Below are 24,197 nucleotides of genomic sequence, written 5' to 3'. Positions count from 1 at the left end.
CCTAGGGACACCAAAGCGGGGGAATATGATCTTTTTGAACATTTTTATCACGGTCTTACCATCACAATGAGGTGAAGCAATTGCCTCAACCCATTTTGACACATAGTCTACTGACTACTAAAATGTACTGTTACCTTTTATGGATGGGAACGGTCCTTGGAAATCAATGCCCCAGACATCGAAAACCTCAACCTCTAGGATGCCGTTTTGTGGCATCTCATGTCTCTTCGAAATATTCCCTGATCGTTGGCATGCATCACAAGCTGAAACAAAAGACTTGGCGTCAGCAAACAAAGAAGGCCAGTAAAAACCGGATGAAGTACCTTAGCCACGGTGCGCGATGGACCGTGGTGACCACCATATGAAGAGGAGTGACAGCCTTCCGGGACTATTTTGGTCTCCCACTGCGGAATACACCGTCTGCAGAGACCGTCTGCACATTCCTTAAACAAGTAAGGGTCATCCCGGATATCGCTTAGCGTTATACGTAAAACGCTTCTTCTGGCCGAGAGAAAAGGTCGGGCGGCAGCTTGCCACTGACAACGAAGTTAGCTATATCTGCATACCAGGGTTCCTGGTCAACAATAGACGATATAACAGCAATTAAAGTATCGTCAGGAAAAGAATCATCAATAGGGAGAGAATCTTCCCCTTCTTGTCGCATCAATCGCGACAAGTGATCAGCTACAACGTTCTCGGCCCCTTTCTTATCCTTGATCTGCAGGTCAAACTCTGAAGAAGGAGTATCCATCTAAGTAGCCGCGGTTTAGCCTCCTTCTTGGCAAGGAGATGCCTCAAAGCTGCATGGTCAGTAAAAACAGTGACTTCTGACCCAACTAAATAAGTACGAAACTTCTCTAAGGCATAAACTACAGCTAAAAGCTCCTTCTCAGTGGTAGTGTACTTCACTTGAGCCTCATCCAGAGTTCGGCTCGCATAGTAAATAGCATTCAAGGCTTTGTCTTTCCTCTGGCCTAGCACCGCTCCTAGTGCATAGTCACTCGCGTCGCACATGATCTCGAACGGCAAGTCCCAATTGGGAGGTTGTATGATCGGCGCGGAGACTAAGGCCTGCTTTAACTGTTAAAAGCGAGAAAGACAAGCGTCGATAAACACAAAAGGGGCATCTTTAAGCAACAATTTGTGTAAGTGGTTTAGCAATTTTGGAGAAATCCTTGATAAACCGGCGATAAAAGCCAGCGTGACCAAGGAAGCTCCTCACCCCCTTAACATTAACAGGAGGTGGTAATTGCTGAATCACTTCCACCTTTGCTTTGTCAACTTCTATTCCTCTATCAGAAACCAAGTGCCCTAAGACAACTCCCTCGTTGACCATAAAGTGGCACTTCTCCCGATTCAAAGACAAGGTTAACCTCAATACATACTGCAACACTTTCTCAAGGTTAGACATGATCGAGAAAAATCACTTCCATATACACTAAAGTCATCCATAAAAACTTCCATGATAGACTCAATATACTCTGAAAATATCCCCATCATACACCGTTGGAAGGTGGCAGGGGCATTGCACAAACCAAAAGGCATTCTGCGATACGCAAAAACACCCTTAGGACAGGTAAATGTAGTCTTGGCCTGATCGTCTAGGTGGATAGGGATCGAAAGAACCCTTAAATACCCATCTAAATAGCAGAAAAATTTATGAGAGGCTAACCTTTCTACCATTTGATCAATAAAAGGAAGGGGGAAGTGGTCTTTCTTAGTGGCGGCATTCGGTGCCTCGTAGTCTATGCACATCCGCCAACCGGTCACTACTCGGGTAGGTATTAATTCATTTTTCTCATTCTTAACTACAGTTGTCCCTCCTTTCTTCGGGACTACCTGTACTGGGCTTACCCATCTAGAATTACCTACCGAATAGATAATACCTGCATCCAGCAGACTTCATTACCTCGGCCATCACAACATCCCGCATCTTCCGGTTCAGCCCGACGCCGACCCCGCCCGCAAGGTTTGTGATTCTCCTCCACTCTATCCTGTGCATACAAATATCGGGACTAATCCCCGTGATATCATCCAGTGAATAACCCATTGCCTTCCTGTTTTTCTTAAGTACAGATAACAAAGAGGTTAGCTGATCATCACTAAGCTTGGCACTAACAATGACTGGATACTGCTCTGTATCGTCTAGAAAAGCGTATTTAAGATGAGATGGGAGAGGCTTACGTTCCGGTACCTTTACCTCAATGGAGCAAAGAGTGCTGATCATTTGTTCCACCTGCTCTCCCTCGTGCTCATCTAGATCATCAACAAGCAAATCCAACGCAGCGTCATCGTCCTCGGGCTATCTCGCACACTCATCAAAAAGCACGAGAGCTTCCAGTGGGTCCCTCATAAAAGAACCCGACCAGAGGTCATAAATAGACTCATCAATGATATCGACCGAATAACAAGTGTCCTCTATCATTGGGTGGGCTAAAGTACTAGGCAAACTGAATGTGATAGCGTCATCCCCCCTCGCAAGAGTCGACGCCCTTCTCGACATCAATAACGGCCCTTGGTGTGCAAAGGAACAGTCTTCCTAAAATAATTTGGGTCCGGGTGTCCTCGGCTATATCCAAAACAATGAAATCTACTGGGATGTAAAGCTTGCCTATTTTCACAGGCACATCCTCCAAGACACCTAAAGGTCTCCTAATGATCTATCGGTCATCGTAGGGTAATGTTAGTCACCTTGAAGTGACTCATCTTCAATTGCTTGCAAACAAGAAGGGGCATGACACTGACACTGGCACCTAAATCGCAAAGGGCGTTATCAATAACCATATTACCTATGACACAGGTAATAGAAAAGCTGCCCGGGTCTTTCATTTTTGGAGGGGCCTTATTTAACAGTAGGTTACTAGACTCTTCCATAAATGAAATCGTCTCAAATTCGCTCAAATTCCTCTTACGCGTCACAATATCCTTCATAAACTTAGCGTAAGTAGGAACCCGAGTAACAAGTTGAGAAAAAGGGACGATTACGAAGGTTCTTCACGATGTCCACGAACTTACCGTCTTGTTGCTCGACCCTTGCGTCCTTCGACGACTTGGGAAGGGTACCCTGTAGTAGCGATAAGTGGTCCCGCAACCTTTCCTCTACCCTTATCAACGCGTGGCGTCTCCACAGCGGGGAAGATGACACGGTGGCGGTATTAGATCTTGAATTAGGAATTCGCCACTTAATGCATTGGATCGAGTACCTTTCTTGGTCGATCGACCAGTTTCTTCTTCAATATCACTCGATCGACCTATCTTGACACTCGATCGAGTGTCTTCTTCAACATGGTCTCTCGATCGAGTAACTTGGAGTTCTGTACTTCTCGATCGACGCCGAGTGTCACTCGATCGAGTGATTGGATGATTAGAACCGCTCGATCGAGTAGATGAGTTGCTCGATCGAGTGGTTACTGCACACGCAGCAAGTATTTCCTGCAAGAACTCGTCTAAATCATCATCTGAATCATCATTAGCTGCCAATATTTTGTCTTCTTCATGAGGAGGGTCATTTTGGAAGTTCATTGCACCGATGGATCGCAAATTGGAATAAACTTGGCTTGATCCGTCGCCGTGTCAATGTGCGACTTGTTCTTTCAATTCCGATATGACCGTATCAGATTTCTGTGACATACTCAGCATAATGGATTTCAACTCGGCAATTTCTTCTCTTGAAGAGGGAGAGACCGGTCGTGGTGCCGGTGTAGGAAGGGTAGAAACGCTCTTTATCTCGTCATATAACTGGGAGAAAGGAACTCCCTGCTTGAACTTCTTATATGCGAGGGCACGCTCCACACCTGCCGTACATTCAAAAAGATCGTGCCCTTCCTCGCCGCATCTACCACATGGCTCTGTATGCTCTGTAATCGTAGGCATTTTGGCAAATAGGCTACTAACCTGCAAAACTACTCAAAGCTTCGCAAAGAAAATGAGATCAGCCTCAAGGAATGAATTCCTTGAGACGAGAGACAAACTTAATTTAAGCAACAAAAATGCGCCACCTCCCCGGCAACGGCGCCAAAATTTGACACGTCTGTCGCGTACCTGTCAAAAATAACCAACTGGCCAACTAACTAATATAGCTAGGGAAGTCGGGTCGAATCCACAGAGAGGTAGGAAATTGATTTGCTAAAACTAGGCTCGTCTAAGTAACCAATTTTGGGGGTTTATAAATTGTGATTTCTAAACTAACAGAGTAAGGAAAAGAGAAATAAAAGGAGGAGTTAACAGATAAAAGAGGATAGCTAAGACAAGCGGTTCACCATAATTATCTGGTCGAGTAATCTAGATCCCAGGTCAATGCGGTACAGTCTAAGGGGTAGCGAACGTCACCTTTCGGTCCTTAGTTCACCCGAAAGTGTAAACAGTTTAACTTTCGCCCTCGCTGCAATACTCTATTGTTCGCTACTAGTCTCCCCCTTCCAACCTTTCGGTCCAGGTCAAGGTCCACTAAGAATAAGGGTCTAATTGCGTCGACTCAATTAGGCAATTACAGTTATTTGTAACATTTAAACAACAAAGACGGTACCGGCATTGATCTAGTAATTCGATTACTCCCCCTTCAAATCATGGGTCCCCTATAGTCTCAGCATAGGGAATTAGCTACTCATAATTATCAGATTAACAATTACGATAACCAAACAATTCAAACTAAACATGATGAATGATCTAATTGATTGAACGATTATCAAGTAAAGAGAGAAAAGGAATTGAAGCAATAAAAACGATAAAGGAATAATTAAATTGATAATACCGAATCCGAGTAGCAAGGTAGAGAGTAAAATTCCAAAAGAACAGTGACCAAAGTAACAGATGAAAATGCACCTCGTCCAAGAGATGGGAGTAACGTAGTGTCTCCTCAGTCTTATACTGTAAAAACATCTTAAACCTAATCTATGGACTGATTACAAAAGCCCAAAAAAGATTAGGCGGAAATAAACCAAAAACACACGAAATCCCCTCGGTCGAGTAAGATGATTACTCGATCGACGTCCAAGTCACTCGATCGAGCTAGGACATCCTCTCGATCGAGCACTGCTTGCTGAACCTCCTCGATCGACTCCATGAACTGGTCGATCGACCAGTTTTGAGTGTATAAAGCATTCGATCGAGCACTAAAGCACTCGATCGAGCTATATAGGCGCATCAGGACTTGAATATCTTCCTTAACTCAGCTCATACGTCCTCCAAGTGTAAGATTCCTAAACTCCGGCTCCTTATTTCCCATGAATGCATACAATTAGGACAATTAAGGCTCGATTTAGCTCCTCCTCGGTCAATTCCTGCAAATTACAATAAACGGACCAAAGTAGAATATTCGGGGGTATTTGTAGCCAGATGCTACGTAAAAAGCACAGAAATGCGTGTAAAAATGAGGTGAAAACCTTATATAAAAGACACGCATCAAATCTCCCCAAACCAAACCTTTGCTTGTCCCCAAGCAAATATGAATGCAACTAAGGGTGAACGAAAGAACGGGACCAACACATCAGCTACAAATTATCCACTGGAACCAATTTAATGCAACAAAATGACAAAATGGCAACTGAAAAGTGCAACGAGTTAAATTAATGTTTCAAGCTTACTGAGCCATCGACCTTGCAAGATTCAAAGATGTCGGACTCTCACGGGTCGCTCGTCACTCAAGAACAGGTATAAGGTGAGTGTATATGTGAAAGATAGGAAGAAGCAAGACACTCACCTAACTCGACCTATAAGAACATGCATGCAGTTAACATGAATAAAGTCTCTACAACCGTACATACGCATTCCAACCATACTAGTGACCAAGACACGTGCCGAGGACTTACATTTGGGTTAGTGAGGTAATGGGTAAGAAGGGGCTAAAATGAATTTGGATATGTGGGGTTAATAGCTAGGCTAGCAACAACGGATCCAAAAATAGACTGCATCCCAACTTCGTACTCATAACAGCAAGATGAAACGGTGCAAAATTATGCACTAAACTCACCAAACATCAAAAGCCGTCAACTCCCCATAAAATATAAATAAGGCATGGGAGTGTGAAACATTGTGCAATTCTCATCATTTTTTTTTTTTCATTCTCATTTTTTTCTTTTGAATTTCTCTGTCTCTTTCTTTTCGCACCTTTTTTTTTCTTTTTTTTTTCGTTCCATTTTTTTTTCACAATTCAACACATTTTTTTTTCTTTTCTTTCCCTTCAATTCTTCCACCATCTTCGGAAATCAGATGAAATGGCCACATTGCAATAACACATTCCAAGAACTACTCGTTACTAGCTCAGCTAGGGTAGGAAATATTATAGAAAGTAGTTGATAGGACAAAAAGGCAATTTGGCTATGTGAGGTTCATGGGTAGAATGAATCGAGGGGAACTGCCTCTCCTAACACGTGTTACCATCCACAGACCGAATGCATACAGGTATTAAGAAGACTAGACTCATGCTTATACAAATTGATGTTACATGTCTTAAAGAGAGTACTACTCACATCCTAAATGAAACTGGTCATGAATGTCACCAGTTTGTAAAGCTCTAACCTCAGAATGTATTGTAGCTTGCCGACATAAAGAATCAAGTCTATTCGTTCAGATAAGAGAGAAACAAAAACTCGTAGATTATGCACATAAACATGCCAGCTAAATGTCAAGAATATGCCAGGCTCAAGTAAGGATTCAAGGTAGCGTCAATGTTCAAACGTTCCGACTCAATTTAAACATGAAAATTTTGAAAATTTTTGAATTTTGAATTTTTTTTTTTTTTTTTTTTGATTTTTGTATATGAATTTTCTGAATTAAATGCAAGAAACATGCAGACACAGATATGGATGCATACCTCCCCAAACCAAACCGTACAATGCCCTCATTGTACCAAAAATAGGGAAAGAAATGCAAACTGAAAGGAACAGGAGAAGTGGAGTTGGGAACTTACAAAACGTCATAAGGAGGGACCTCCCCAAACCGACCATGAACATGGGAGGTCAGAGAAAGTCAAACAGCGGCCTTGTAAACGTAAAAACAGCGGCTGGAAGTCATAGCTACTCGATCGAGCGCCTGGAACAGCTCGATCGAGTGAACCAGTGTATGGGAAGGGCTCGATCGAGTGACAACCCACTCGATCGAGTAAGCATGGTTATGGATCTGGTCGATCGAGGACATCATCCCTCGATCGAGTAGCAGCCGCGTCAGAAAGTGCTCGATCGAGCTCAAAATCGGTCGATCGAGTACTTTTAATCTGCAAAAGACGCATAAAAGCAAGGAAGCACAAAAATTGTTCAAAAAGCAGCGTCTAAAGTTTAACGTAGAGCTAAAGAAAAATAAATAGTTCAACAAAAGGTACAAAAAAAACTGTCCGGGCTGCCTCCCGGAGAGCGCCGGTTTAAGAGGTCACGACCTTTCGGTATCAAGTAACTGGCGCGTCGAGCTCGTCGAAGCGCAGGACTTCAACGCGGTTGTCCGCTTCACTCGCCTCATGGTAGTGCTTCACATATTGGCCATTCACCTTGAATCTATGACCCTCGGAATCTTCAAGCTCCACGGATCCAAACTTAGTGACTACTGTCACCGTATATGGACCACTCCACTGGACTTGACTTGCCAGAAACTTGATCATGCAATCGGGCATTAAACAAAGAACACCTTTCGCCCCACATGAAACTCCCGAGGTAGGATTCTCTTGTCATGCAATCTCTTCGTCTTTTCCTTGTAAATGCGCGAGCTGTCATAGGCATTAAGCCTAAACTCCTCTAATTCATCTAGCTGCAAAAGACGATTCTGACCACACGATTTAGGATCATAATTAAGCTCACGGATTGCCCACCAGGCCTTACATTCCACTCAACGGGTAAGTGACACGATTTCCCATAAACTAACCTATAAGGTGATGCACCAATTGGTGTCTTAAAGGCGGTTCTATAAGCCCATAATGTGTCATCTAGCTTAAGACTCCAGTCTTTCCGTGATTTAGAAACTACTTTAGACAAGATCTCTTTCAGCTCGCGATTAGAGACCTCTACCTGACCACTAGTTTGGGGATGATACCCCAAACCACGCCGGTGTTGGACACCAACTCTAGAAAGAGACGGAAGTGAGTTTCTTTTCCTTAAAATGCATCCCCCATCACTAATGACGACCCTAGGGACACCAAAGCGGGGGAATATGATCTTTTTGAACATTTTTATCACGGTCTTACCATCACAATGAGGTGAAGCAATTGCCTCAACCCATTTTGACACATAGTCTCTGACTACTAAAATGTACTGTTACCTTTCTTGGATGGGAACGGTCCTTGGAAATCAATGCCCCAGACATCGAAAACCTCAACCTCTAGGATGCCGTTTTGTGGCATCTCATGTCTCTTCGAAATATTCCCTGATCGTTGGCATGCATCACAAGCTGAAACAAAAGACTTGGCGTCAGCAAACAAAGAAGGCCAAGAAAAACCAGGATGAAGTACCTTAGCCACGGTGCGCGATGGACCGTGGTGACCACCATATGAAGAGGAGTGACAGCCTTCCGGGACTATTTTGGTCTCCCACTGCGGAATACACCGCCGTAGAGACCGTCGCACATTCCTTAAACAGGTAAGGGTCATCCGGAAATCTTTGCTTAGCGTTATACTAAAACGCTTCTTTCGCGAGAAGAAAGGTCGGGCGGCGACTTGCCACCGACAACGAAGTTAGCTATATCGCATACCAGGGTTCTGGTCAACAATAGACGATATAACAAAGCAATTAAAGTATCGTCGGAAAAGAATCATCAATAGGGAGAGAATCTTCCCCTTCTTGTCGCATCAATCGCGACAAGTGATCGCCTACAACGTTCTCGGCCCCTTTCTTATCCTTGATCTGCAGGTCAAACTCCTGAAGAAGGAGTATCCATCTAAGTAGCCGCGGTTTAGCCTCCTTCTTGGCAAGGAGATGCCTCAAAGCTGCATGGTCAGTAAAAACAGTGACTTCTGACCCAACTAAATAAGTACGAAACTTCTCTAAGGCATAAACTACAGCTAAAAGCTCCTTCTCAGTGGTAGTGTACTTCACTTGAGCCTCATCCAGAGTTCGGCTCGCATAGTAAATAGCATTCAAGGCTTTGTCTTTCCTCTGGCCTAGCACCGCTCCTAGTGCATAGTCACTCGCGTCGCACATGATCTCGAACGGCAAGTCCCAATTGGGAGGTTGTATGATCGGCGCGGAGACTAAGGCCTGCTTTAACCTGTTAAAAGCAGAAAGACAAGCGTCAGTAAACACAAAAGGGGCATCTTTAAGCAACAATTTGTGTAAGTGGTTTAGCAATTTTGGAGAAATCCTTGATAAACCGCCGATAAAAGCCAGCGTGACCAAGGAAGCTCCTCACCCCCTTAACATTAACAGGAGGTGGTAATTCTTTGAATCACTTCCACCTTTGCTTTGTCAACTTCTATTCCCCTATCGAAACCAAGTGCCCTAAGACAACTCCCTCGTTGACCATAAAGTGGCACTTCTCCCGATTCAAAGACAAGGTTAACCTCAATCAAATGTACTGCAACACTTTCTCAAGGTTAGACAGACAATCGGAAAAATCACTTCCATATACACTAAAGTCATCCATAAAAACTTCCATGATAGACTCAATATACTCTGAAAATATCCCCATCATACACCGTTGGAAGGTGTGGGGGCATTGCACAAACCAAAAGGCATTCTCGCGATACGCAAAAACACCCTTAGGACGGGTAAATGTAGTCTTGGCACGATCGTCTGGGTGGATAGGGATCCGAAAGAACCACGAATACCCATCTAAATAGCAGAAAAATTTATGAGAGGCTAACCTTTCTACCATTTGATCAATAAAAGGAAGGGGGAAGTGGTCTTTCTTAGTGGCGGCATTCAGCTGTCTGTAGTCTATGCACATCCGCCAACCGGTCACTACTCGGGTAGGTATTAATTCATTTTTCTCATTCTTAACTACAGTTGTCCCTCCTTTCTTCGGGACTACCTGTACTGGGCTTACCCATCTAGAATTACCTACCGAATAGATAATACCGCATCCAAAGCAGACTTCATTACCTCGGCCATCACAACATCCGCATCTTGGTTCGCCGACGCCGACCCCCCCCGCAAGGTTTGTGATCCTCCTCCGACTCTATCCTGTGCATACAAATATCGGGACTAATCCCCGTGATATCATCCATGAATAACCCATTGCCTTCCTGTTTTTTCTTAAGTACGACTAACAAAGAGGTTAGCTGATCATCACTAAGCTTGGCACTAACAATGACTGGATACTGCTCTGTATCGTCTAGAAAAGCGTATTTAAGATGAGATGGGAGAGGCTTACGTTCCGGTACCTTTACCTCAATGGAGCAAAGAGTGCTGATCATTTGTTCCACCTGCTCTCCCTCGTGCTCATCTAGATCATCAACAAGCAAATCCAACGCAGCGTCATCGTCCTCTCGGGCTATCTCGCACACTCATCAAAAAGCATGAGAGCTTCCAGTGGGTCCTTCATAAAAGAACCCGACCAGAAGTCATAAATAGACTCATCAATGATATCGACCGAATAACAAGTGTCCTCTATCATTGGGTGGGCTAAAGTACTGGGCAAACTGAATGTGATAGCGTCATCCCCTCGCAAGAGTCGACGCCCTTGTCGACATCAATAACGCCCTTGGTGTGCAAAGGAACAGTCTTCCTAAAATAATTTGGGTCCGGGTGTCCTCGGCTATATCCAAAACAATGAAATCTACTGGGATGTAAAGCTTGTCTATTTTCACAGGCACATCCTCCAAGACACCTAAAGGTCTCCTAATAGATCTATCGGCCATCTGTAGGGTAATGTTAGTCACCTTGAAGTGACTCATCTTCAATTGCTTGCAAACAAGAAGGGGCATGACACGACACGGCACCTAAATCGCAAAGGGCGTTATCAATAACCATATTACCTATGACACAGGTAATAGAAAAGCTGCCCGGGTCTTTCATTTTTGGAGGGGCCTTATTTAACAGTAGGTTACTAGACTCTTCCATAAATGAAATCGTCTCAAATTCGCTCAAATTCCTCTTACGCGTCACAATATCCTTCATAAACTTAGCGTAAGTAGGAACCTGAGTAACAAGTTCGAAAAAAGGGACGATTACACGAAGGTTCTTCACGATGTCCACGAACTTACCGCATCTTGTTGCTCGACCCTTGCGTCCTTCGACGACTTGGGAAGGGTACCCTGGTAGCGATAAGTGGTCCCGCAACCTTTCCTCTACCCTTATCAACGCGTGACGTCTCCACAGCAGGGGAAGATGACACGGTGGCGGTATTAGATACTGAATTAGGAATTCCGCCACTTAATGCACTGGATCGAGTACCTTTTTGGTCGATCGACCGATTTCTTCTTCAATATCACTCGATCGACCTATCTTGACACTCGATCGAGTGTCTTCTTCAACATGGTCTCTCGATCGAGTAACTTGGAGTTCTGTACTTCTCGATCGACCGCGGTGTCACTCGATCGAGTGATTTGGATGATTAGAACCGCTCGATCGAGTAGATGAGTTGCTCGATCGAGTGGTTTCGCACACGCAGACAAGTATTTCTGCAAGAACTCGTCTAAATCATCATCTGAATCATCATTAGCTGCCAATATTTTGTCTTCTTCATGAGGAGGGTCATTTTGGAAGTTCATTGCACTGATTGGATCGCAAATTGGAATAAACTTGGCTTGATCCGTCGCTCGTGTCAATCTTGTGCGACTTGTTCTTTCAATTCGATATGACCGTATTAGATTTCGTGACATACTCAAAGCATAATGGATTTCAACTCGGCAATTTCTTCTCTTGAAGAGGGAGAGACCGGTCGTGGTGCCGGTGTAGGAAGGGTAGAAACGCTCTTTATCTCGTCATATAAGCGGGAGAAAGGAACTCCTGCTTGAACTTCTTATATGCGAGGGCACGCTCCACACCTGCCGTACATTCAAAAAGATCGTGCCCTTCCTCGCCGCATCTACCACATGGCTCTGTATGCTCTGTAATCGTAGGCATTTTGGCAAATAGGCTACTAACCTGCAAAAATACTCAAAGCTTCGCAAAGAAAATGAGATCAGCCTCAAGGAATGAATTCCTTGAGACGAGAGACAAACTTAATTTAAGCAACAAAAATGCGCCACCTCCCCGGCAACGGTGCCAAAATTTGACACGTCTGTCGCGTACCTGTCAAAAATAACCAACTGGCCAACTAACTAATATAGCTAGGGAAGTCGGGTCGAATCCACAGAGAGGTAGGAAATTGACTGCTAAAACTAGGCTCGTCTAAGTAACCAATTTTGGGGGTTTATAAATTGTGATTTCTAAACTAACAGAGTAAGGAAAAGAGAAATAAAAGGAGGAGTTAACAGATAAAAGAGGATAGCTAAGACAAGCGGTTCACCATAATTATCTGGTCGAGTAATCTAGATCCCAGGTCAATGCGGTACAGTCTAAGGGGTAGCGAACGTCACCTTTCGGTCCTTAGTTCACCCTAAAGTGTAAACAGTTTAACTTTCGCCCTCGCTGCAATACTCTATTGTTCGCTACTAGTCTCCCCCTTCCAACCTTTCGGTCCAGGTCAAGGTCCACTAAGAATAAGGGTCTAATTGCGTCGACTCAATTAGGCAATTACAGTTATTTGTAACATTTAAACAACAAAGACGGTACCGGCATTGATCTAGTAATTCGATTACTCCCCCTTCAAATCATGGGTCCCCTATAGTCTCAGCATAGGGAATTAGCTACTCATAATTATCAGATTAACAATTACGATAACCAAACAATTCAAACTAAACATGATGAATGATCTAATTGATTGAACGATTATCAAGTAAAGAGAGAAAAGGAATTGAAGCAATAAAAACGATAAAGGAATAATTAAATTGATAATACCGAATCCGAGTAGCAAGGTAGAGAGTAAAATTCCAAAAGAACAGTGACCAAAGTAACAGATGAAAATGCACCTCATCCAAGAGATGGGAGTAACGTAGTGTCTCCTCAGTCTTATACTGTAAAAACATCTTAAACCTAATCTATGGACTGATTACAAAAGCCCATAAAAGATTAGGCGGAAATAAACCAAAAACACACGAAATCCCCTCGGTCGAGTAAGATGATTACTCGATCGACGTCCAAGTCACTCGATCGAGCTAGGACATCCTCTCGATCGAGCACTGCTTGCTGAACCTCCTCGATCGACTCCATGAACTCGTCGATCGACCAGTTTTGAGTGTATAAAGCATTCGATCGAGCACTAAAGCACTCGATCGAGCTATATAGGCGCATCAGGACTTGAATATCTTCCTTAACTCAGCTCATACGTCCTCCAAGTGTAAGATTCCTAAACTCCGGCTCCTTATTTCCCATGAATGCATACAATTAGGACAATTAAGGCTCGATTTAGCTCCTCCTCGGTCAATTCCTGCAAATTACAATAAACGGACCAAAGTAGAATATTCGGGGGTATTTGTAGCCAGATGCTACGTAAAAAGCACAGAAATGCGTGTAAAAATGAGGTGAAAACCTTATATAAAAGACACGCATCAATAAACTTCCATTGTATCCCCTATTTGGTCTTTGAACATCATATTGACCAGGCGTTGGTATGTTGCCCCTGCATTCTTCAGGCCAAAGGGCATTGCTGTGTAGCAGTATATGCCTCTATCCGTGATGAATGCAGTGTGCTCCTGGTCAGATGGGTGCATCTTAATCTGGTTGAATCCACTTGAGGCGTCCATAAATGTCAGGAGTTCATGTCCTGCTGTAGCATCTACCATTGCGTCTATGTGAGGGAGTGGAAATGGGTCTTTTGGGCAGGCCTTGTTGAGGTCTGTGTAGTCTACACAAACTCTCCATTTACCATTCTTTTTTTGTACTACTACCACATTGGCTAGCCAGTCAGGGTACATGACTTCTCTCATTATCCCCATATCCAATAGTTTGTCCACTTCTTCATTAATAATAGCATTTCGTTCAGAGGCAAACTTTCTTCTTTTCTGTTGCACAGGCTTATAAGATTTATCAATATTTAGTTTATGTGTAATGATATTTGCATCTATACCAGTCATATCAAAATGTGACTAGGCAAAACATGAAGATTTATTTTTAAGAAAGCTTACTAATTCTGGTCTGATGTTGTCAGGGACATCAGTGTTGGAATAAGTGTCCTCCGACAATAATGCGATCACAACTGTTGATCATAATGATCACATGTTTAAATCTCATTTTAAGAATACATGTGGGATGTAATATTTTACAGTCAACTGGTCCACACATATCGGTAATGATTGGCTGACTAGAGTTTGACATTACTGTCGTGCGACGGTGGTGATCAGTTGATCCCCTTAGCTCATACCTATAGGGAAATACTCATAATTGATTATTTAATTAATCGTATGCCGATACGAGTTAATTAAATTGCTTAAAATTGACGGGTGATTTTGTGAGTAAAGTTAACGTGTCCTATTGAAATTTGATTAAATGAGATACGGTCTAAGTAATCGAATTTTTTTATTACTTAGATAAAATTATTGTTTACGAAACAATTGAAATTGAGATTGGATGAATAATTTATTATAAATACAAGACGTTGTAATTTATAATTTGATAAACCGTTTTGGTACAAGTAATTACGAATTACTAGTCGATTTTGTGTATGACATATTTTATGAGTATGTTGATTTTTAATATGTTAAAAATACATTACAATTTCATATGTCAATTAACATGACACATATGTTACAATTGACAAATGACAAAAATAAAATGGACTTCCCATTTTATATATGTGCCGAAAATGGAGGGGATTATGGTTGATATTGTGTTAATTATTTTTAAGTGGAAAACACAATGATTATCTTAAGTTTTAGCCTTGCATACCTATTATTTCTTGGCTAGAAAAACTAGCTCATGCATTGGGCACACTCCTCCCCCTCCAACCGGTTTTGCATGAGGAAAAGGCAAGGGTTTTTCCTCTCCATTATTCATTCATCTTTCATAATATAATTTCTAGTGTAAGAAGTTATTTTTTTTCTCTCTACAAAATTATGAAAACTTAGAGAAATAAAAATCTCTCAAATTCTTCCTCTCTTGGCCGAAAATTTTCAAGAGAAATTACAAATTATTTTTGTGTCAAATTTAAGTAAAGACTTATATTATTACTAGATCATAATAGTATTAGTTATTAAGAAGTTTCCTTGGGTATACACTTTTGGGAGAGGTTCTAATTTGAACCTTGTTCATCCATTATAAGGAAAGCTCAAGAACTAACAAATAGGTGAATTTGTTGGTGCCCTTTTAATCCGAAATCCAAATGTAAGAAAGACGATTTCTTCTCTTATCTTGTTAAAGTTTGCATGCATAAGATCTAGTTTTTATTTTATGACTAAATAAATTATTTCATATATGAATATGTAAATTAATGAGATTAATGAAATCTTACAAGCGGTATCATGAGCTTTAGGTTGTTTGCATGCAAATCGGTTTATAGTTTTTCAAAGTTATATGATTAACATACAAAACTAATTAATTTGGTTTTATGAAGATAAACCTAAAAATAACCTTGCATGTTAAAAGTTTCTGGTCCTAAGTGATTTTTAGGACACTTTGGTTTATTTATGGATTTTATTGTTCATTTTATATAAAATTGGCATTAAAATGTGATTTTTATGATAAAAATGTCATTTTTGGACGAAAAATAGCTTAACTTCGAATTTTTCAGTGGTTTTTGGATATGTTTTCACAAATATTATCTACTGATGGCCTGTAAATTTTCATGATAAAATGAGTTGTTTTGCTCGAAATATGGATTTTTCAAGTTAAAATCGTATTTAAATGGGTAAATAGGTTAATATGAGTTATATTTCGAATCTGGTCATGGAAATTTAGTATGTTGTCACATGCAATTTTACAAGATGTGTGTAAAATATTTGGCTATAATGAAGTCTTTATGCATGATTTATGATAAGAGTGAATGAAAAATCACATAAATAGTGACTATAATTAGTAATAATGCTAAAACATACTTCATGACTAAAAGAAAAACGTCACATGTTGCATTTTATCATATATTTCAGATCTAATGTGAAAAGTTGATGAAAATAATTTTTCTCATATTTTATGGTCATATTTGTTAAAAACCGATATACCGCAACATTGTTTTTCTCGATAAATTTTCGAAATTTTTAACCTAAGTTTTGAACATTATGAGTGTCATGGTATTTTTCCAGATTGTTCATGAGTTTAAATTTCAAATTTCGAATTTATTTGAAATTTTTATAATTTAATTTGAAGTTTATAGCATTTTTGTAATTTTAGGTCCATTTATGAACACTATTGACAAATCAAGGTTAATTATTGTCAAAATGTTAGTGGAGACTAATTTTGAGTCCTAAGATGGTTAAGGTAATTAACTTGTACATAAATATGAATTTATGTAATTATTGTGATTTTAAAAGGTTAAATCACGCAAATCCGTAAAAACCGATTAATATACGATATTGGCTCTTTAAAGGCGATTTAGCATAAAATCTAGCATGTTCATATATATTATAATGCTGCATTTTATTTATGATTGTCATATTTTAATTTTATGTAATTTTTGAATTATGTAATTTTACTTAGTATGGCCTTAGTTTTAATTGATATTACCCGAAATGTATGGGAATATCGATTCGGTTGTAATTTTTGTGATCTCGTATCACCGTTTTGTAATTTAATAGATTCATTTTTATTTTAATTACAAATGTATAATAGGAAATTATGTAATTCATTTTGTAATTTATTTATTCCGGAGTTCCTTGAAGACGGTGCCATTCGAGAAGACGGTCAATCAAAGACGGTGTTACCTCGAGATGCGTGTCAAAACCGAAGTTCAAGGGACCAAAAGAGTTGGTTTCCGAATTTGTAATAGTTTATTAGATTTACTATTTTAGGAAGGTCATACTAGGACTTTATTTTATGCTTTGCATTTTATTTATATGGTGCATGCATCGCTAAATCGCCATAACTAAACATGCATTTTATATCGAGTAAATGGACCGTGTCAATTACAATTATCGTAGTTCACCGCTTTAGTTCACTTAAAACGTGATAGATAATAAATTGACATGACCTCTCGCTAAAATAAACAATTGAAACTTAGCCTTACCAAAAATTAGAAACCATGAAAACCTATTTCGTGAGGGAGTGCGCTCGGCCTTACCGGGGTACAAACCTTGCTACGTATGGGAAGTGGGTGATAAATGTCTACCCACCGAATTTATAAAGATAAGGGTTGTATTCGGCTTTACCGATGCCCAAGTTGATGTAAATTTGTATCATGGACACATTTATTCGAAATTTGGGTTGAACTCAACGAAAGTATTCTTGACGGTTGCCGGATGTGTTTCGGGCTAAAGATAAATATTAATGTAATTTTATCGACCAAGAGTTCTAAAAGTAGAATCGATTAAAGAGTTAATCCACCGAGTTATGTTGATGAGGGTTGTATTCGGCTTTACCGATGCCCAAGTTAATATGAATTTGGATCTTGGAATCATTTATAATAGTTGGGTAGAGGTCACTATATAAATGCTCATATCTTGTTAAATTATTTACAAGTATTAATAAAACGATAAATGTTAAGTTTTCCACTATTCCGTTATCATATTGTTCTATTTCTTTACCATAATTCATATACGATATCATTTCGATTTTTTATTCAAATCTCCATTAAAACATCGTAACTAAAGACAAATATGAATTTTTCTTCTAAAACCTCGTGTTATCCATTGGAAGGATCTCTTGTGAAGAGTATAGATAAAGGTTATTCGTGATCAAAAGGGTTTTTGATTCTTGACTAACATATCTACTTACAATGAATTGTTTCTCATATGCTTAATTGAGTTAAGTACTTTGAAACGTTACATCATTTTGGTGACTAGATTTGTTAGAAATCGTAATTGACCAAAATATTGCAACTACTTCAATGAAAGTTTTAAGACTAAACGAATGAATTGAGGAGTAGTCTTCATGATTTTCAATTTTGCTTCTCTAAGCAAAGACTCATTGAAATGAGTGGGAGCATTCTCTTAACCGTTAAGAAAAGGACGAGGTTCAAAGAAGTAAAATTAGAATGGAATTGATACAAGTTAATGTTAAAAGTAAAGTTATTGAGAATGACGATAATAAACCTATCAATCCCGACCGATAAAGTTTCCATGTCTTAAATGTTGGACGCTAGAAAGGAAACTACCCCAAATTATTTAAAGAATAAGCAAATTAGTTGTGGGACATCTAATGAGACCTTCTTCTCTAAATGATTATTTGATTGACATAAGTTTTGCTAGTACTACTTCGCCATTATTAGAAACCAATGGTGGTTTTCATCATTGTGTTTGATACATAGAATGATTAGAATATGACGACTAACAACAAATGATGTCGAGAGATAGAGTCATTGTGTACTCAATCTAGTTTTGGGTTTATAGTTGCACCTTAATTATGACTATTAAGTGCATAAACTCTAAATATGAATATAAACTTGTTAAGATACAAAAGAGGTTTCACTTTTTTGTGACCCTATTGTAGGAAATGTAGATTCATATACACTTTAACATACTCATATATGTCTAAAATAATTTGTCATAAAATTAAAACGGATTTTATGCATGCAAACAATAATATAAAAGAAGAGAAATAATGTCCTTACATTCAATATTTCGGCTATATTGGGCACAAGAGAGATCACCTTTCTCTTCTTGTTCTTGAGCTATTCCAATGGATGAACAAGATCTAAGAATAAGATCTCTCCCCAAGCTTTATACCCAAGGCTTAACACTTAATCTAATTAATATTATGAATACTAGTATAATATTAATCTAGTAGAAAAATGACCCAAAATTATTATATACACTTAATAATTTCGGCTATATGGGAGAGAAGAAGAAGAGAGAGTTTTGTCTCTCTAGAAATCTTATATTTGATGAGTAAAAGAATGAATGAACATCCACTACCTCTTAGTGAATATTAGGCAAAAATGAGAAAAATCTCAAGTGTTTTTTTTCTTCCCAAAAACCGGTGGGAGTGGAGGAAAGGAAAGAGCCAATGCATGAAATTGTTGCTCTTAACAATGTTCATAGGCTTGCATGGCTAGATTACTTTATAATCATTATGCTTTCTTATTTAAAATATAAACACAATTTAAGCCTAATCCCCTCCATTATTTCGGCATTTACATAATATGGAGTCCATATTATTTTTGTCAATTGTCTACTTGTTACATGTCACATGTCACATATATTTGTTATGTAATTTTTAATATATTAAAAATTCAACGTATTATCAAAAATACGTCATATACAAAAATTGACTTAGTAATTTCATAATTACTTGTGCCAAAATATTTTTACCATTTATAAATCACAACAGATTGTATTTATAATAATTCATTCAAATCCAATCGTTTCTTTAAACAATAATTTCATCCGAGTAATGATACAATTCGATTACTCGGATCGTATCTCATTTAATCACATTTCAATGTGATACGTAAATTTTACTACCAAAATTGTCCGTCAATTTTTCAAGAAATTTAATTAACTCGTAACATTATACGATTAATTAAATAATCAATTAAGTGTATTGCCCTTTAGGTATGACCTAGGGGGTCAACTGATCACCACCGTCACACGACAGTAATGTCAAACTCTAGTCAGCCAATCATTACCGATATATGTTGACCAGTTGACAGTAACAATATTACTTCCCAATTGTATTCTTAAAATGAGATTTAATAATGATATTTAAATCATGTGATCGCACTATTGTTGAGGACACATTTCCCAACACCTATACACCATGATTTGATGTATGGCTAGCCCATTATCAAGGTGATTATATTCTAAACCAAACTAGAATGATATATCATGAAGATGATGCAAGATTCAAATTGGTAACCCAAGATTAAACCTTAGATTCTGGATTGATGAACGCAAAGAGTTATCGAGTACTCTTGAAACCATTAGATCTTATGGTATATGCGTATCTTGTATTCAAAGCGAGATGTCTCGTGCCTTTTGGTTGAAAAGGAGATCGAGGTTGTAAATCATTGATCCAAAATAGGTTGATCATTTTCTTTTACCAACGATTTAAGTTGACGCTAACGTGGTCACTTAATAAGGTAAATAGAGAAATCTTTGAAGAAGTTCAAAGAATTCCAGGAATCACGATTTAGTCGTGATGGGATTATCTAAGTGAAGACTTTGATATAAGCCAAAGGAAATGTGATATAGTATCACAAATTAATCTCTCTTAGCACGCATTATGGGATAATATGTGGTTGGATAAAGAAATCAAACGCTATTCGATATGGTTTGGACTTTAATCAAGTTACTTTGAGTTACTTGATCCATTTGGGGATTTTATCATTTTGTCTAAATTATTTTTCCACTAAATCTAAAACGATTCATATGAGATATGAAATGGTAGGGTACCATGCTTGTAAGTTTTCACAAGAAACAAATGGGTTTGTGGCTCGTGAAGCTGTCTTTCTAGAATACAAGTTTATTTCTAAAAGACAGAGTGGGAGAAAATATTCAAGAGCCACAAAGAATTGTGTCAGAAACAATTGTATGAAATTGTATGTCGCAAATTTCATTGTATGTCGCAAGGAAACTGTATTTTCTTGGCTACATGACGTTGTTTCTTCGAAACCTAGGAGGTTAAATTCGTCACTTGTTGAAGACGATGAATTCAAGCTAATTTTAAGAAAGTAAAGAGCTTGCAACTTACAAATCAATTGTTTGATTCAAGTTACTTCTGGAAAGTAATGATCATATGACTTAAATGAGAGTGTTTAAGTCACAACTCAATACAAGGCTTAGAGCCATGATAATCCGAAATAAATTCCGAGTGGAATTGTTGGATATCTAAGAGAGATATCAAAGCTTGATTAGTTGCAAAGTGTTTTGCACTATTCGGATCTTCTTAGGGATTGTGTTTCATACATATAGCGAGTGAATCTAAAACCCACTTCTTCAAAGAAGGAATGTATTCTATACATGTTATGACTTTTGTAGATTCTTGCAATCCTAAAATAATGTGCAACTTAAGAGATTGTCTTAAGTAGGACATCAATGAGTTGGAGTCAACATTTTGATCATGTTATAAAACTTTTTCCGATAGGTTGAGAAGTTGTGTTTATACATGAAGTTTAGTGGGAGTTACGGTAATTTTAATTAGTCTAATATGTGGATGACATATTGATCATTGGGAATAATTTAAGACTTGGAGATATATATAATACATCTTTAATATCCAGATTTATGGAGATAAATCCACATGATATTAGCGTCAAATAAGAAATCTTATGTTGATAAGATTCATGACTAGTTCAATCAAGTTGAACATATTTGATTGATTCCATTTGCTTCCGCTGCCGGATCAATTGAATGAGTAATAATGTATAACACTTCATATACTTTGAGTATGATGAATTGTTTCAAATCGATTTTAGGTAATAGTTACCAACTAAGCCATAAGGATTGCCCTTAAGTGCTTGAAGAAGCAGTAAGGGTGTAAAGCAAAGTGTTTTTGATGCAATTCACTAATTTGTGTAAGGGTGTTACACAAATGACAATTGACAATTGAGATTGCGCATGGTTTTCGACAAAACCGTATTCGAAACACCTAAAGATGGTTAAAGAACCATTGTGGCTATGTTATTTAAGAAATGGATTTTCTAGAATCGTTCTAGGCAATGAAGAACAATGAGAGACGCTTACAACGGAAATTGAGTACACTTGCAATCATGAGATGTGCAAGAGGATGGATCCCGCACACTGTGAAAACAGTGGGAGCTATTATAAGGCTAGAGAGCTTATGTCTAGATTGGATCTATACACGTACTCAGAAAGTTTTGTAATGCAAATGTATACATTACAAAGGAAAACGAGTATGTAGTAAGGTTGAGTAAGGTACAAGAAGTTGATAAAACCTACTGATACGTGCATATTCTATACACTTTCCTGCGGTTTTGGCATGTATTTCCATGCATAATTGTTAGATTAAGGCTACTATTTCTCCCGAAACAGTTTACTTTGCATTTTCTATGATTTATTGTAGGAATGAGTGGAAGTAAGCTAAATCAAGCCTAATTCGTCCTCCGGAGGCAACTTCAAGGAAGCCCAGAAGAAGGAGATTCATACTCACTCACCTCGGGATGCGTGCATTGGAGTGAGGAGCTGTTTTTGAGGAAAAGATGTGTTTCTGCACAGCACAATCAGTCGATCGACTATGCTGTAAAGTCGATCGACCACTGAAGTTCATCAGACGCTACTGGATTGCTACCATCAGTCGATCGACCGTGCTGACCGGTCGATCGACCAGTCTTCGAGCTGAGAATTATTTCTTCGTGTTAGACTTTTAAAAGCCCAACTTGTAATTAACCTTTGGCATCTTTTATCAGTAGAACGCAGCAATAATTAGGTTATGTTTTTCATTATTGAAGAACTGAGTTTTTAGATCTAGCTTTGCTGACAGAAAACCTCGAATTCGATACTTTGTTCTTTAATTCAATTAGTAAGTTTTTATGCAATTCCTTTCTTCTTTTAATTCTTGTTATTTCAATTCTTGTTTTACCAATTTAATTCCAGAAATTCATCTCTTGTCTTTCGTCTTTTATTTAAATTCAATCATGTCAATCTTGTTCTTTGTTATCAATTTAGCAATTGTTTTAGTTTTAGTCATGCGTAGCTAATTGTTTTGATTGGGAATGAGGTGAACCATGGCATAAATTAGGATTGTTTGTTAGCATGAATTCTTCCGTTTAGATTTTGTCGTCTGTTGATATGCCTTTTTGCTAGATTGAAAGATTAGTAATTAGAATTATCATTAGATTGGAATTTCTCTTGAGTGGAAGCTTTGAGAAATTTCGGGGAATTAGAAGACCGCAAGGTTAATTTGAGCATAGATCGAAAGGCTTGCTTATACCCCCCCTGAGACCATACTATAGGAATTCTGCTACCTTATTGTCCTGACCATTGCCATGGTGAACCGAATTTCCCGATCCTCTTTTTATCTTGTTGAGAAATTTCATTTTAGCAATTAGTCAATTTAGTCAACCAATCTCAAAACCCCCCAATTAATTGTTACTTTTATAGACTGAAAAATAGCAAACAAAATCAACCTTGTCTCTCTGTGGTTCGACCCTTACTATCACTAGCTATAGTTTTAGTTTGGAATTATAAATTTAATTTTGATACAAAACGACGGTATCAAATTTTGGCGCCGTTGCCGGGGAGACGGTGTAATTCTGTTTGCTTTATTTTTAGTTTATTTTTCTTGTCTCAAGAAACTTTGGTTCCTTGAGACCGTTGCTTACCTTTGCTTCTAGTTTTGCTTTTGCACAGTTAGAAGACAGGTTTTTGAGAGGAAGACTTGAGTACTCTTATTTTGGCAATTATGGCTACAATATATGATAATCTACAGCCAAAGGAACACCATCTTCCAAAGGGGCACCAGTTACCTACCCCTACTACCGGTAACTTCGAGTTTCGTTCTTCTTATATCGATTTAGTGGAGCGAAATCAGTTTGCTGGTCTACCAGATGAGGACCCCTTGAAGCATATGGAAATTTTCACAGACTACTGCTGTTCCATACCTATACCAGCTGGGGTGACTCAGGATGAAGTAAAGGGGTTGATGTTCTTATACTCCTTGAAGGATTCAGCGCGAGATTGGTACCGCTACCTTGATAGGGTAGCAACTGGAGTCACGGACTGGACATCTCTAGCATTAGCCTTCTACAAGAAGTACTTCCCACTTTCAAAGACTGACGCCTTGAGAAGTAAAATCACAAGTTTCCAGCAAGGAGCTGATGAGGATTTTTGCGAAGCATGGGGACGTTTCAAAAGTTTGGTCCGAGCTGTCCCTCACCATGGTTTCCAGCAATGGTATCTTTGCAACCTATTTTATAATGCTCTATATGATGATTACAAGGTCATCCTGGATGCAGCTGCTAATGGTAGGTTCCAAAACAATACCGGTCAAAGTAAAGGTTGGAACACTATTGAGGAGATGGCAGTCCATGGAGCTGAGTTTGGAAGTTCACGTGGAAAGTCACGAAAGCAAAGTGATGAAATGAGTGCCGTTGTGACACTTATAACTTCTATTATCGCCCGTCTCGAGAAGCTCGAGATTACGAAGCTTCCAAGGAGAAAGTTGAAATACCTGTTCAAAACTCAGATGAGA

The 24,197-nt window shown here is 39.0% G+C and overlaps 1 non-coding gene across 1 annotated transcript; it reads right to left on the bottom strand.

Annotated features, from left to right (window-relative positions):
- Positions 1-23,783: 23,783 nt before the first annotated feature.
- On the bottom strand, positions 23,784-23,890 carry LOC141609663 (small nucleolar RNA R71). The gene has a single exon (XR_012527584.1). It is a non-coding gene; the product is annotated as a small nucleolar RNA R71 (small nucleolar RNA).
- Between the last annotated feature and the right edge of the window lie 307 nt (positions 23,891-24,197).

The sequence above is a fragment of the Silene latifolia genome, chromosome 10 (assembly GCF_048544455.1).
Source record: "Silene latifolia isolate original U9 population chromosome 10, ASM4854445v1, whole genome shotgun sequence".
In the NCBI taxonomy this organism is placed as follows: domain Eukaryota; kingdom Viridiplantae; phylum Streptophyta; class Magnoliopsida; order Caryophyllales; family Caryophyllaceae; genus Silene; species Silene latifolia.
This window is presented reverse-complemented; position numbering and strand designations above follow the sequence as displayed.